This window comes from Rhipicephalus sanguineus, chromosome 8, assembly GCF_013339695.2.
Source record: "Rhipicephalus sanguineus isolate Rsan-2018 chromosome 8, BIME_Rsan_1.4, whole genome shotgun sequence".
Taxonomy (NCBI): Eukaryota; Metazoa; Arthropoda; class Arachnida; order Ixodida; family Ixodidae; genus Rhipicephalus; species Rhipicephalus sanguineus.
The window spans coordinates 138,807,327-138,822,755 of record NC_051183.1 but is presented as its reverse complement, the minus strand read 5'-3'; positions in this window follow the sequence as shown (position 1 = coordinate 138,822,755).

The following is a 15,429-nucleotide window of genomic DNA, read 5'->3' as shown; positions in this document are numbered from 1 at the left end:
TTGGTTCTCTTGCGACTGTTTCGTTAACTTGATATATACCGAAATAGGTATGGCTTCACAAAGGTTTATGACGCACATAAACGACAGTTTCTAACGTGCAAATCATGACACGTTTGTCATGTATGGAGTTATTTTAACAACATGGTATCGGGAGCGCTAGTGGCCGTTTCGCCTGCTTCATATACACCAAAACTGGTATTGTGCAGTGTGACTGTACGTCCAACATAAATGACAGCTGGCAACATGAAAATAATGACATGCATGTCATGTACACACGCCACGCTCATGGTGCGCTCGCGGCCGGTTCGCTAGCTTGACATACACCTAAATTGATATAGCGTAACGTGATTGTGCGACGAACATAAATGACATATAGTAACATGAAAATAACGACATGTATGTCATTTACGGCATGGAGCCTGGTGCACCGGCGTCCGGTTGTCTAACGATATCATACCAAGATTGGTATAGCGTGACGTGACTGTATGACGTACATAAATGACAGCTGGTAACATGGAAACAATGAGTGACATGCGTGTAATGTACGGCATGGGTTACATGCCACGCTCATGGTGCGCTGGCGGGCATTTCGCAAGCTTGACATGCCGATTTTTTTTTTGCTTTTCATTGCACTTTTCAAGCGACGCAATGTGCAGAAGGTCATCTACAGGTGCATAAGCGACGATAAGGGCTCGCAAAGAGACAGAACATCAGTATTACTTACCATTTTTGTTCCTGACTGTGCCGAGCACGCAGGGTGCCCGTCATCTGCTTGGTAATGCACAGCGGCACGCTCGCTTGAGTCGACAGGCCGTCGCGATTATCGCACTCGTAGCGCAGCATGTCGCACTGTCGTCAAACCACGCATATCACATCCAGCGGCGAGAACACAGTGAGGCTGCAGGCACAAAACGCGCACACACGACCGACACAGCTGATCACTTGAGAAGTGGCGTTCACAAGGCCTAGCCGGCCTAGCTACGACGATGGCGCCGCCGCGGGAACGACTCCATCCTCGCGTTTCTTTCTTTTTTTTCTAGTTTTTTCTTCGCGCGCGCATAGCGCCTCGTCTGGCTTGCTTTTGACCTGGCGGGGGCGGGCCGCAGCAGGCTGCAGCCGCCAAGGCCAAAGGGCTTCCTCGCTACCTCTCCAGCCGTTCAGAGGGTCGCGTGTATCTCTTTCTCTGGGCTATCTGTGCAAGGGATTTTAGTGCGCTGAAGCATGCCGCCTTATGTTTTACTTCTTTCCCCCGTACAACTGCATACATGCCCGCCAGCACTGAATGCATTATGGAAAGATTCGGAGAAAATAAAGAAAACATGCCGGAGGAAATGAGATGGGAGTTTTTTGTTCTTGAACTCCATTCGACGAATGGCGTCAGATAGTGAATTTACCTCCTTTCTTCCACATAATTTCTTAACGAAGTAAAATTGAGGACGCAGAACTTTATTGCACCCACCTCATTACACCCTAAGGGAGTACTGTCCAGATGAAGGTAGTATTAAGGAGGATTGTAGCCCTTAAAACGCCCAATTCGACTATTTTGCGTTTGCAGTGTACGTGCTTCAACATATTAACGCCGAGCTATTTATATACACAGCTTGCCTCTGGCGGTACGCAGATATCGCGGGCATTTGAGCGTGTTGCCTGCATTACCAGCGAGATAGCCGCGAAGGGCGCACTTTAAAGGTCGTCGACCCGCTCGTTGAGATGCGCACGCTCCGCTAACGCCTGTACTTCGTCCTATATAGGGCGAAGTAGGCCGTGCGCGCGCGCTTGGTCGTGATGGGGCCGATTGGTTCGTCTTGTGCTCTCACCAGAAAGCTTTCGTTGAAGTTGCAGAGTGCAGGAACGTCACTTCGCTCGCTGCAGCGGCCGCGTTTGCGAAATGAGCGCGCTGCTCAAGCACAAAGAATTAACAAATGTGACAGTTGTTACTTCGCGCTTGTCATGTAAACCTGTATGTTCATTTCCTGCGCCTTTCTTTGTGTTTGAGCAGCGTGCTTTAAGTGTCGAGCTGTGACAGTTGTTAGTTGGCGCTCGTCCTGTGTGTGTTATTTCTTTCGTCTTTTGTGCTTGTGCAGCGCGCTGCAAGTTTCGGGCAGCCTGCCGTTCTTCGTGTGACATTCCAATTTTTTGCTATCACATTCATTGCTTCGCCCTTGCGGCGGAACTGTGACTTCTTTTTGTTATCATATTCATTTCTTCGGTGTCGTGGCTGCGCAGTCATTTATATACAAAATGAAGCATTAAATTACTCAACAACAAAAAGATCCGTCCGTCCCTTTATCACTCAAGAATATCATCGCCGCAAAATAATGAATAAAAAAAGGCGCAGTAACTGGTGTGTACATTACATTGGCGAAGCTTCCAGTAAGCAGTAAGCCTCGTAAGCCTCGAAACATCGAAGCTGGATGATTCTGAAGACTAATCTAATTGTGTCTAGGTTGTTTCTAGGCCTTTTATTGGTGATGACGGTTATTTCAAGGTTGTTTCTATGTTGTTTCTAGGTCGTTTCAAGGCTTTAGCTAAATGATGCTAGGTTGTTTCAACGTTGATTATCACCACAGAGAGGTTTGTGTTAAAACACACAGTCACAGACACGACACGGATGCCCAAGCTCCAGAGACAAACTCGCGCTGAAATCAAGCGTTCGCACCTGTCATAGACCTGCGGGCACCTTGACGTTGGCCTGGGCCTTCCAGCGCTTCCGGGTCTTCTCGTAGCCGCCATTGTATTTCCCATTCCCTAGTTGTTGTTGTTCCTCAGACCTTTGGCGCAACCCACTTAGGAGGATAGGCCATGAATCGGACGGTGCCTTTCTCAAAGAATTAATTCACTTTTTGAAAGGAACGGTTTTAAAAAGTAATATTTTTATGCGTTACATATAACCAGTACAACTTCATAAAGCTTCATCAGAGGCTGTCTTCATAAAGCTTAAAGGGGAAAGACAAAACGAGAGAAAAATGGCCAGAAATACATGTATATAGAGCCGTGATTAGAGAAAGTAGCGTTCGAAAAATAAACTGAACTAAGTTATACTTAACATTCAAATCTTTTAGTCTCTGGCAGGAAATTACATACAGCGTCCAAAACACTCCTGTGGCTAAACCAAGCACGGCAGCACCAAGTGAAAGAACTATTGCCTTCGTCTTTTTTCGTGGACCCAGTGGCGATTAGTGAGATTTACCCACTTTCTGTGGCACATACCCTTTTGTTCGAATAACTGTTGTCTTCTTTACTTTTAATGGATGAGTGATGAGTAGTTGGATTTACCAAATTTCTGTGGGACATATCCATTTATCTTTTGAGATACGGTCGGACATATTACGGCTAGCTTAAACAGCGAAGCTAATAACAGAACTTATAAAACGAAGTAAGCTTTTTCCGCGGTGCTGCTTTTTCAACTCGAACCATCACGCAACGATGGCAAGTGCCTTGAAAATTGGGCTACACTGCACGCTCGAACAACATGAAGAGATAATAATAAACTGTACCGCTGGGCAAAACAAACAAAAAAGCGTGACGCAATCCATGAAGGATTCGTTAAAATTCGCGGTAATCGAGTGAAAGCCCTCTCTGGGGAACGCTGTAAAGCCTACAACGAAAATTGTGCACATAAAAAATCACCAAAAACCTTTCGGTGTATTCAATGCCAAACCCGCGTTTCGGTGGCTGCGGGAGCCATTTTCCACGAGGCCGTTAGAAGCACTTACGAACGCTAGTGAGAAGATGAAAAACGCCCCGCCAATGCCGCCGAAAAAGAAGAAAAAAATTGGCCGCGTATCTGCGTGCTTCGCTGCAAATGTCGTCTAAAGACGATAGAAGAGGCGCCGCGTGAGATATGGACGCCATCTGGAAATATGTCGGGAAACATCAGTGCTGTGTTGCGGGCTGGTAGTCCCGGCGCAGCAGCAGGCGAAGACCGGCGGTGATGAACACGACCGGCGGGGACGCCAGCCAGCCCGAACACGCGGTTTGGCGCGAAGCGCTGAAGCATAAGAAACGTCCGCACTCAACGAGTACTCTCCACACACTCTTATTTAGACGCCGCCTGGGTAAAAGGAACGCCAGAGCGGCGCCCCATGGCATTCGTACAGTGCATTACAGAACCCAAACCGAAACACAACAATGAGCTCGTGCAGAAGGCACGGAGGAAGTCAAGTTTAACGCGCAGTCTCATTTTCAGCGCAGCTTAAGAAACTAGGGCCTTTAGAATTACGTATGTATTCATTTTCTAATTAAGGAACACACCACCTAATATTTGCCTAGTCATGTGGCGCCTCAGATATGCGTAATGTTTGCTTTTTGATCAACAATGTACACAAGTATGAACCTAGTCAGCCGTTCAAGATGGCTGGCCCTTAGGCAAGTGGTTCAACTTTGGCCGGGTGGCTGAATCGAGGGACGTTCCGACAAACAGAAAGACAGACAGACAGAAAGACAGGCCAAAATTTCTCCGTTTAAGTATCTCAAAAAAGACTGTCGTCTTTAAAAATCTATTTGGGGATGGCGTCAAGCTATAAAACCCCGTTGACAGGAGCTTTTACGTAAGCAGCCTTTTACAAAGACGAAAGACTCAAGTGGCGTTGCATCATAGACAAACGTCTGGGAGGCAATGCACCGACGATCTCTTTTCATTTTTTTCTTCCGAATGAGCTACTGAAAGCGTGGCGCTACTTTTAAAAGAAACCAGTTAACATCAGATATGTATCTTGATATGTAATTTATAAAATATTGTATCGCGATTGTCCAAGTGTTCTTCTCCAAGCATTCTAGCCGTTACATTTCGCGTGCGCCCAGTCCTGTTTCGTCAGCGTCGTTGAGTGCTTCTTGCGCCCATGCGTGCAGCGTGCTCAGCGTCCCCACGTGATATCACCAACGCGTTCACATACCACCGCGTCACTCGCTTTCCCATTGCGGCGGCGGTTCCCTCAGTTTGCCACAAATGCGTAAAGCACCTCTCGTTGCCTTTCCAACTTCCGGCGTCAGCGCAAATGCTGCACCCCTGTTATAGCGCTATTGTGGGTGCTTTTGTTCACGGTCGGTCTTTCATCACTTTCCTGATTGAGGCTGTTTGCTGCGTATTGTTACGATGATGCGCGGTGCCAGCAGAGAAAACGTTTTAGACATTTTATCAACATTGCCTAATTTATCAAGATTCTTTTTTAACACGAAAGTGTTTTACGCCGGGGTCCACCACGGCTCCATTGACGTATTTCCGTCACGGATATGGCGTTGTAAGATATGTAGACTAAAAGATGGCAAACAAAAAACTTGAAGAAAACGGTCCGTCACCGGGAGTCGAACTTACGACCCCTTGCTCTGCAGCGTGCGGCACAAAGCCATACGGCCACAGCCGGCACGTTCATCGCCATACTAACGGCGAGCTATTTATATACACCATTTGCCGTTGCCGGTACTCAGAGAACCGTGGCATATCAGCGTGTTTTTCTTATCACTGGCGCGATGGCCCGAATGGCTCAAAGGGCGCGTTTTAAATGTCGTCGCCCAACGCGTTGCGATGAGCGCGTGCGCTTATCTCGTGATGGTGGTGGTTTGTACGTCTTGTGCTCTCACTGCAAGTTTGCGCTGAAGTTACAAATAGCACGAAGGTCAGTTCGCTCAATGCAGCGATCGCTTTTGCAGAAGGAGCGCGCTGCTCACACGCAAATAATTTACAACTGTGACAGTTAGTTCGCGCTCATCCGGTGTATACATTGAAACGTCGGTAACACAATCACAGCTCATAGAAATTTCAGGGTGATACGAATTTTTCACTGGTCCCGGTCAAGGCCCATTGGCCTGCACTGTGATAGAGTACGGCTGTTGCGAACCGATTTTCACCCAGTGACATTTGATACGAACGCACGCTACCACCCAGGTACGAAGAGGTGCTGTTCGCGCTGTCGCGGAAGACGCGCCAAGCACGTGCGAGTGCGGGAACGCAAGCGCGGGCATGCGTGCCGCACCGCCAAGTCGTCAGTATCATGGCGTAACAAAAACACTTTTCTTACTGTCAGAATAAACCTTCAGACACGCGTCACGGCCTCCGAGATTCTGTGCTCGAATCTTTGAGGCTCTTATGTGCCTCCGTGTGCCTTCGCGTTTTAATTAGAGAGGACATTAACGCCATGCTTTTTCTTTCTAACATGTCGACACAGGCTGCTGTCATTGTACTGTGTTGACACGCGCCTGCCTCGTGCGTCAGACATCCTATGAAAGGTGGACGAGGACCGAGAGAAGGCGAGGACGGTCTTGGCGAAGGAGTCAGGCCTCACAACGTCCACATGCGTGGCCGTTGAGGTCGCCTTTGTGAGGGAACGGCCGTAAATCTCCGAAAAAAACATCCCCAACACCTCCGCGATAACAAAATCATAACACAGGACCGTGGTTCCGTAATTTTGTGGCCTTGATCCATCGCGTCAAAGTGCTTCTTTTGTTACTTTCGCTGCAGTACTCCGGTATCATGCAAAACAAGCATACTCAAATTTGGAAGGGGCTATAACTGTCGCGGGTCACAACGCACCTGGTTCATTAATTAAATGCGCGTACGGATCGTATATTTACGGGTACTGGTGTGATTGCCGACATCTAAACACTTAACTGACAATCATTCACGGTTCTTCCTGACGTTGCTGCGGCCCCGAAAAACAATAAATGAAAATGTACGCCAGCTTTCTTCTGACGCATGCTTTCTGGAGATACGAATTTTTTTGGTGGGACCGTGAGATTCGCATCACCGAGGTTTCACTCTACTTGCGCGTTCGTTTTGTGCGTCCTCCATTGTTTGAGCAGCGTGCATTAACAGCTGGGTTGTGACAGTTGTTATTTCGCGCTCATTCTGTGTACTTTCTTTCCCTGCGTCCTTTCTGCTTGAGCAGCGCGATGGAAGTTTCTAGCTGCTTGCCGTTCTTTGCGTGAAATTACAATATGTTGCGATAGCGTTCATTCCTTCGCCCTTGGGAAGAAATAAGACACAACAAACGCTCAACTACGTCTGTGAAGACACGTTTCACTTTCGTGTTTTACCGATTCCTGTGACAGAGGCTTCATACATGTACTTTTTCTCTTTTACGATGCCGCCAACGAATTTGTTTGTGAAGAACAACGCAGCTAGCGATATTAACGTAGGCTTTTCAGGGAATGCGCGGTAACATATATGCTGTCGGCATGCGCACGTTAGAATAAACTTGGATCTTACCTTTCAGCTTGCGATGGGGGGGCCTTCACCACCGCACCGCACAAAAGTTCAAGACATGGCTGAGCTTCTAAGCAGTCCGTCAAACGCTTGTTGCTTCTGCTTGTTCGTCTTGATTAATAATAATATCTGGGGTTTAACGTCCCAAAACCACGACATGATTATGAAGGACGCCGTAGTGGAGAGCTCCGGAAATTTCGACCACCTGGGGTTCTTTACCGTGCACACCTTAATCTAGGTTCAGGGGCCTCAAACATTTTCGCCTCCACCGAAAATGCAGCCGCCGCGGCCGGGATTTGATCCCGCGACCATCGGGTCAGCAGTCGACGCCATAACCACTAGACCACCGTGGCGGGGCTGTTCGCCTTGCTTGGACGACGAAACGCTTATTTACAGTTTGATTCGCAGAAAAGTTCTGTGCTCGGCCAACCAAGTTCACCGATCGCATAGACCACACCAGGTGAAGTTAACACTATGCGCATGTTACACTGCGCCGACACTTTGATGAAGAATGCTCCATTTCACCGACACTCGCGACGGAGTACGGATCACACCATGTGCAGTGCTTCCGTTCCGCAGCAGGTTTCTTGGAAGTCGCAAGTAATCGGCCACGTGTGATAAGGTTTCACGCCTTGGTGCGAGTCACGCGCGCTTAATTTAGAAATTTAGCACAGCTGGTTGCTTCCACGCAGAACGCCATGTGAGTAGATCAGCAATGCGAAGCGTTTCACCCCACCGCGTTGAAGAAGTTGGGCGATAAGAACGGCCAGGCTTCATACATTCATCTGCGTGAGAACGGAGCACTACAAATCATTTACATCGAATATTACAAGACGGCCGTCAGTGTGACGTATAGGCAATGTATATGCTAAAATGTGCTGCCCGAGAATTATCGCTGCAGCGGCGGAACGCATAGACATTTTAGTCTACACTATAAGAACTTTTCGTGAAATAGGTTTACGCTCCAGCAGCTTGACAGTGGCATGTCTGTCAGCTGTGCTAAGTGCATAGTTGCTGAAAAGAGGCTTGATGAACTCCGTAGTTATCAGTTGCAAAAGGCTGCTGCGGTGATGGGTGTCCGTGCTGCTGCATTTCAGAAGTGGTTGTCCCATGTGGAGTTCGGCACTTGTTTCCACGCATACCGTGAGTGCTTTTGAGAAGCCTTTCCTGTAAGGGGCAACATTGTCGACAAAGTTCCTGGGGCATTACAGAAGTTTTGTGAGTTCTTGGCTCGGATACATGAATCCGCACAAGGAGGGGAGTGTTTGCTTTGTTTCCTTGCAAAAACTATTCCGGTTTGACATGTGACAAATTTCTGGAGCTTCTTAGTCTTTATCTTAACTCTGCTTACGCGACATGGGATGATACTGTCGTTAAACAAAAAAATCGTATCTGCACTGGGTCATGCATTGCTCCCTGCGTAAGTGACATGTACATAGCCAATCATGACCGGGTTCTTCATGAACGCCTGAAAAATAACCCTGACGCTGTTCAAGTACTCAGATTCGTAGTGACTTTCTAATTGTTTTGAACGACGAATCATGCAGTTTTGACTTGGCGGTCTCTAAAAGACAGATTTAGGTGGATTAGAGTATGGAACAAAATGGAGTGTTGCATAATTATTATCTTAAATGGATCAGAGTGTCCTAATGTTGATTAGGGTGTGGATTAACGTTCAAGTTCGTTGAGCGAGGATGGATTAAAGTGGATAAGGGTATGGAAAAGAATGAAGCATTGCATATTGTTTGATGTAAATCAGAGCGGCGTAAGGTGGATTGAAGTTCGGAGTAGTGTAGAGAGGATGGATTAAGGTGGATTGGTGTGTGCATTAAAGCGTCGAATAATTTGGATTAAGGGTTAGAGTATTATTGACTAAGTAGATTGAAATAAGATGTTCTATATAGTGGCACACCAAAGTTAATAGAGGTCAACTGATATAGCTCAAGCAGAATAAGGGCGTGGAGTAGTATGAAGCAGCGCATGAAACTAAGTTCACGTTAATTACAGTGGCTACAGGTGGATTCAGGTGTGGTATAATGTGCATGGTAGTATATGACATATAGATTAAAATGAATTTTTCTTACCTAAAGATATCTTCGTGAGCATTAAGGCAAATTGACAACCGTGTACTTTTCAAGAGTATCTTCAACACTACTCTGCATCCCACATGTATGCGAGAACAGTGCGCGCCCTCCAAGTCAGGGTGCTGTGGGTTGGCGTCGTCAGGCGGCGTTTCCTGTGTTATCCTCGTGCAATAAAACTATACTTGAACGAACTTAAAGCGACCTCATAAGTTTGTTAAAGTAAAAGATTGCTGAACGGAAGCAGCTATGCTGTCGGTAGTTATCACAAGCTGAAGGAAACATCAGATGTTCAAAAGAAACTTCAACCCATTTATTTGTCATGTTGCTCATTTGCACGTGAATTCCTGCTTCTGAAGAATCTCGGGAACAGTGCACTAACTTTTTGCTTCACTCTGAGATTTATTGTAACTGTTTCTGACCTCTCATGAGCCTTCTCCTGTGCAACACTCTGGGTGGTTTTTTCCAAGTACATCAGGGCTACTGCGCAAGGTATCCCATATTCATCGAGTGACTTGCGCTTCCATTTGAAACTCCTCATAACCACCACGTGGTTGTGGTGTAGTGCTAAGACTGCAGCTGTCGCTGCGGCTATGAATTCGGCCGACTTCGAAAGTAAGTGGGCAGCCAATCAGGTTCGAAAGAAAGTAGTGCCCTCTTTTCGTCCCGTGGTAATGAAATGTCGTTGTCAACGTAAAATGATACCACCCGCGGTTAGGTGTGGTGGCGCGCTGTTGGCATAGCTGATCGTGAAGGCCACTGTAAAACTCTGCCACAAAGATCGCATTGTCCCTTGCGTATTTGCCTAAGGCGACTTGAAGGTCACCTTTTTTTTCTTCTCAGTTAACTGTATTGTTGCCCCTCCCCCCCGTGAAAACTTCGGGCACCCAACGTGGTTGTGGAGTGGCTTCGGGAACGGAAGCATCGGCACCTTTTAGCGTGATGTGCTAATCTTTGAAAGAGCTCCGATGTAATCTGGTGACGCAATCACCTGACGCCACGGTATGTGATGTCATAATGACGTCAGAACTTTAGGCGAACTTTGAAGTCGACGGGTGATGCCATCAGGGGATGATAATTTTGAGAATCACTCATGTTGGCGCCGACACCGCCACTGCCAACAGCGACGGTCACTTTTGCCGTTTGATAAGGCACCTACGGATTTCGCCTTAACTACTGCTGCTGTGCCTGTTGCAGTAATCCCAATGAGCTAGGAGGCATTGGATGATGTCGCCAATATATGTTCGTAGAAATTCAGTGTGCTATCCACTTAGTTCTATTAAACATAGGTTTCTTAGCGCTAGGTTCGATGGCGCTACCGCCGTGGAATGAAATATGGGAAGACGTGTGAGCTTCGCTGTCAAGGGGATAGCGCGATAGTGAAATCGGGCCTCGTTCTCGTCGCGTAAATCCCTAGCCTGACTTTGCTTCTCTGGGGACACCTCGGCCATGACGCAAGGAACGTTGGTGCGCGAAAGATTTACCGTTGGAAGTGTGTTAAAATGCTTTCTGTAAGTGTGTTTGCGAAGTGTCCCCTACACCATGATTCCGCCTTTTACGAATCGGCGAAGTATTCACTACGCGTCCCGAAGGCAACAAGCGTACTTGAGACTATGCACGCTTTGTTGATGCTGTTCCTTATGTTGGACGATTAAATATGCCTGAGTGATTTTAACAGCTGGGCCTTTAGACCGCTTAGTCCTACGGCTGCTCACGTTTTGATACCTATTGCGCTTCTACGCTTCTCCCACGCAATATTACTTGCGTTAAGGAGACTCCTCGCACTAATCAATAGTCGTATAGGGTTTTTGCCGAAACGTTTTCAAGCAGTGGCGGGACTCTGTCGTAGTACACCTGCTTGCCCCTCAGAAGGCCTGGGTTTCATTCCCCCTGTAACGCAAGGTTTTCACTATTCATTTATATCTATGTAACGGATATCAGGGTGTCAACCAACGACACCGACGTCCACACCAGAATTCTTGTTAATTGAGCTGTTCTACGCCATCGCGATAAAAGTTCGTGTAACTGAATAGTTCTGTCAACAGGCCTTTCTTTAGGCGGCATTTTACTGTATGCATGCAGCTCCTTTAATAAAGATCGCTTAAACACCCAGCGGTTGAATTTTAGTTGCTGTGTTTCAGTTGTGCACGAGTCGTTTATGAACAATTAGCCGCGAGAGTTTTTCGACACCATGCTGTAATAGTGGAGTTGCATGCGTTTCATGGTTCTCAAGCGGTCCTCACTTCCGCTCTATTCTTCGCTAAGCTCCGTTCGGCGGCTTGTCTCTCCACCTAACCGAGCGCTGCTTATTACCGTGCGGGGAAGAAGAGCGGCGAGAGCACGTACCTGGGGACCAGACAGACTCTTGTTGTTCTTATCATGACGACTCGAGAGTGGTGACGTCGCGACCAACGCTGCGGATACTGAACGACCCGGAGAGGGCAATGAATTGATTTTTTTGGCACGCCCGCGGCTCGTAGCGCTTCTGCATTTGGCATTGTTGATAGTGACGGCAATTTGAACTCAATGCACGCGGCGACTCTAAATTTAAAAAAAAAGAGTTACGCAGTTGGCTTAGGGGCCCTATAAAACAATGTTTTGAAGAAAGCAATTTTTTCCTCCTTTCCGTGGCAAGTGGGCATCCCGCAACAGGTATCCTATACATAACTTGGAATGCTTCTATGATGCATTAGCTAGGGTATGGTGGCCCCTCACTGCACGTGACAGCATGGAGAGCTGGCGAGCTCAAATTCTTGGAGACGTACAGCTTTTATGTCACTAATTTTATCTCTCCGGAAATGAAACACTACTTGCAGTGCTGTTCTCGTCTCACCACGCACAGGAATTCTATACGTTAACGCTTTTCAAATAACTGCAGCTGCGTTTCTCATGGGCGACATACTGATTTAGGAACCTCGCCCCAAAATTTAGGTTTTAGCCAAATAACCTAGTTACCGGCGAGAACGTCGCTTTCAGCCCTAGTAATTTGTGTTGTGCTAGCAACAGCATACGTCACCGCAGCGCTATCTTGGACGTGCACACTCACCAAAGCAGTCAAGCCAAGTAGTGGCTGCTCTCCACGCTATAAGCATTTTCGGCTTAACGTCCAGCCAAACACTGACCAAGGACAAAGACAGTGACGAGAGCGCTGACTCAGCACTGAGAAATTTATTGCGTGCACAAACAAAATATACATTTAAGTTGCATTTTGCGTGCTGTATAAACAACAGAAACGGGGTAACAAGCTATTGAAATATCACTAGAGATGGATGTATATTTTTTGAGCACGTAATAAATTTCTCGATGTGAGTCAGCGCTCGTGTCGTCTGTCTTTTTGTCATTGGTCTGTGCCGCGCTGCACGTTTACCTGCACATGTTAAGTAAACAACTCGCCCAGATTGCTGTATTAATCCAGTAATATGAGCGTGTTTACTATGGTCCTGTCGTTGCGAAGTCTGCAACACGAGGTTCATTGAGGTGGACCTAACAAAATGACGTCCCCAGGTTTTCGCAGTAAATTTTCATTTACATGCGTCAGGTTTTGTGGCCACCCCTCTCTATTTTTCCCTGAAATAGCACGAAAGGAGTCACTACTTTCTTCTATCGCAAGGGTCTCAAGTATACCTCAGCTAGCGGGCTGAAGCCAGAAATTTAGTCTTCTGGTGTGCCCGAATGACGAAGAACTTGAGCAGTGCGCTACTTGCAGTTGTCATTTGAAAGAACACCTTTTCCACAGGTGGTGCAAGAGCACGTAATTTCGACGCTAGTAATTTGTAAAAATATAATACTTCGGCGATCTTCTCCGGCGCTGGCCAGCATATATATCGTTTAATGACATCAAACTCTGATCTATTCGGTCACAATTGGCCGCAACTCGGTTAATTCCTACAAACCAGGGAGCACACCGAGCGCGATGTTCCGGAAACGTGCGGTGCAAGCGAGCGAAAGCGACGTTCGAGGACAACCTAAACGAGGCGGTGTATTCCGCATTGCCATCTTCATCATTGCGAACCATACGGTGACGATAGGAAAGGCAGAACGCTGCATGCCTATTTGATTTTGTCAGCCCGTGAGACAACCTGTAACCGTATGGAAGAAGTGCAAGCTACTTTGGGCCGCTTTCCGAGCTTTTTGGGCTCTTTTCCATGCCTACACTATGGAAAGCTTTGGTGTGGAGGTAAGGTTTGACTACTGCTACAGCACATAACATGCTTTCGAAAACTGAGAGTTTTGAAATAGCGTACGTAAAGCTTTGCGTTAGCGTTTGCCGCCACAGCGTACACGTCGTATGCTAACTTCTTGCGGGCCCCCGTTAAGTAAAGGAATTGCGCGCAACCGCAAGGACCGCTAACTGAGCGTACGCTATTCTGAAACTGCCTATTCTGCCCACGATTTGGAAAGATTGTGGAATCCTCCAGTAGGCAGAGTAAACACAGCTGTCTGATCAAGCACAACCAATGCGACAGCTCATGCAAAATAGGAGTGGTTCGGCTGCACACCGTTGTCCACCGATGCAAAGATTCTTTCGACAGACAGGCAAAAGAAAATAAAGCGGGAATTCATTGCAGCCTTTCGTATCAGAAATATGGTAGAGGAGTGCGTGAGTGAGCCGTCCACCAGGATGTCAGATAAGGAATTCGCTGTCTTGCAGAGCACGTGTAGAACTCCCGCTAAACATGTGCGCCGTCAGCCTCAAGTTTCTTAACAATTGACCATTTGTTTATCTTTACATGACGTAGGATTCTGGAATAGGTTCCCATGTATTTTTTCGTAGTTGTTCGACTCCACCGCCGGGGTCCCCTATTGAAGCGTTCCGAACGCCATTGCAATAATTCCAGGTGTTCCGTACCGAATCCGTATGTTTTCCGTATACTTTCCATATATTCCCATATGTTTCCGTAGATTCTTACGGAAACATACGGCATTATTGGAATGGCCATACGGAACGTTTCAATAGGGATCGTCGGTGGTTTTCAGGTTAAGTGCATTTCGTCGTCTTTAAGGAAACAGTTGTGAGTTTGGGCCCGTGGTGTCCTTTTTTGTCCGTGTTTGTGTTTCGCAGCCATTCATGAGACACTTGTTAATGTTTTGTCGCGCGACTACTGCAAAAGACCAAAGACGCCGCAAACGTTTGCTCACGAAAGTACACGGCTGCTACTGCTAAGCATGCCATATCAAAACAGCAATCATATGACTCGTAGTTGACACCGCAGAACATCCATAGCGTTTACGGCTTCATTTCGGAGTGCATGTGGACCATTATTCATCTTTAATATGACAGAATGAGACTTACGTCAAGGTATACGTCCTACACCGTGTAATCGCGACTTGGGAAATGCATTTCGCTTTGAGTCGGGCGTCGTTGTCGTCGATGGTCTGCTCTTCACCGTTAACGTCATTGACGATCCTTTCACCTTTTATCAAGTTCGCTTTTCGGAAGTGCTTGTCCAGCTGTGAGGTCTTTTTGAATCCGCACTGCACGCGCTACATTGTGAGGCGCCGTGAGAGCTCTGCACGTGCACAGAAGCGAGCGACAACGCGGTGGAGAAAAGGGAAAACGCTCGCTGCTCACACCCCAGTTTCTCTTGTTCTGCCAGAGATGGCGCTGCCTGTCAAGAGCAGCAGCGCCGCTAAGCGTTGCTTGGGAAGCCTATATGCAACTACACCACAGCTCTCCTGTCACTTCTTTATATGATGATGATTGAGGAGATGTACAGAGGATTCACAGTTTACCGGATTTAACATCTGGAGCAAGCTCCTTCATCATCATTCATTTCCTGGATATGCTGTGCTTTTTTGGCATCTCACGCGGTCACCCGTTGGCCCTGCTCTGCACGATGTTCTGCGTTGTGGACCTGTTCGATGCCGTGAAATGTTTACAGAAGGAACGTCGTTCCTTCGTAAACGAGTTACGGTTACAGTCCCTCCGATATTTAACACAATTCGTTCCTGCTAAAAGGAAATTGTTCCTGGAACGTCGTTCCTTGGAACGCGGTTCCCTACAACATTAGTTGAGTCGCCATAAAAATTGTTACGCACTTCAAGTGTTATTCGGCCATCGATAGGCCAGAACACTGCCTCGCTGCAGGTCCCCGAGCTCACTCCGCAGCCAGTCACTCTGCATTAGACGTTGTTGGGGAGTTGGGC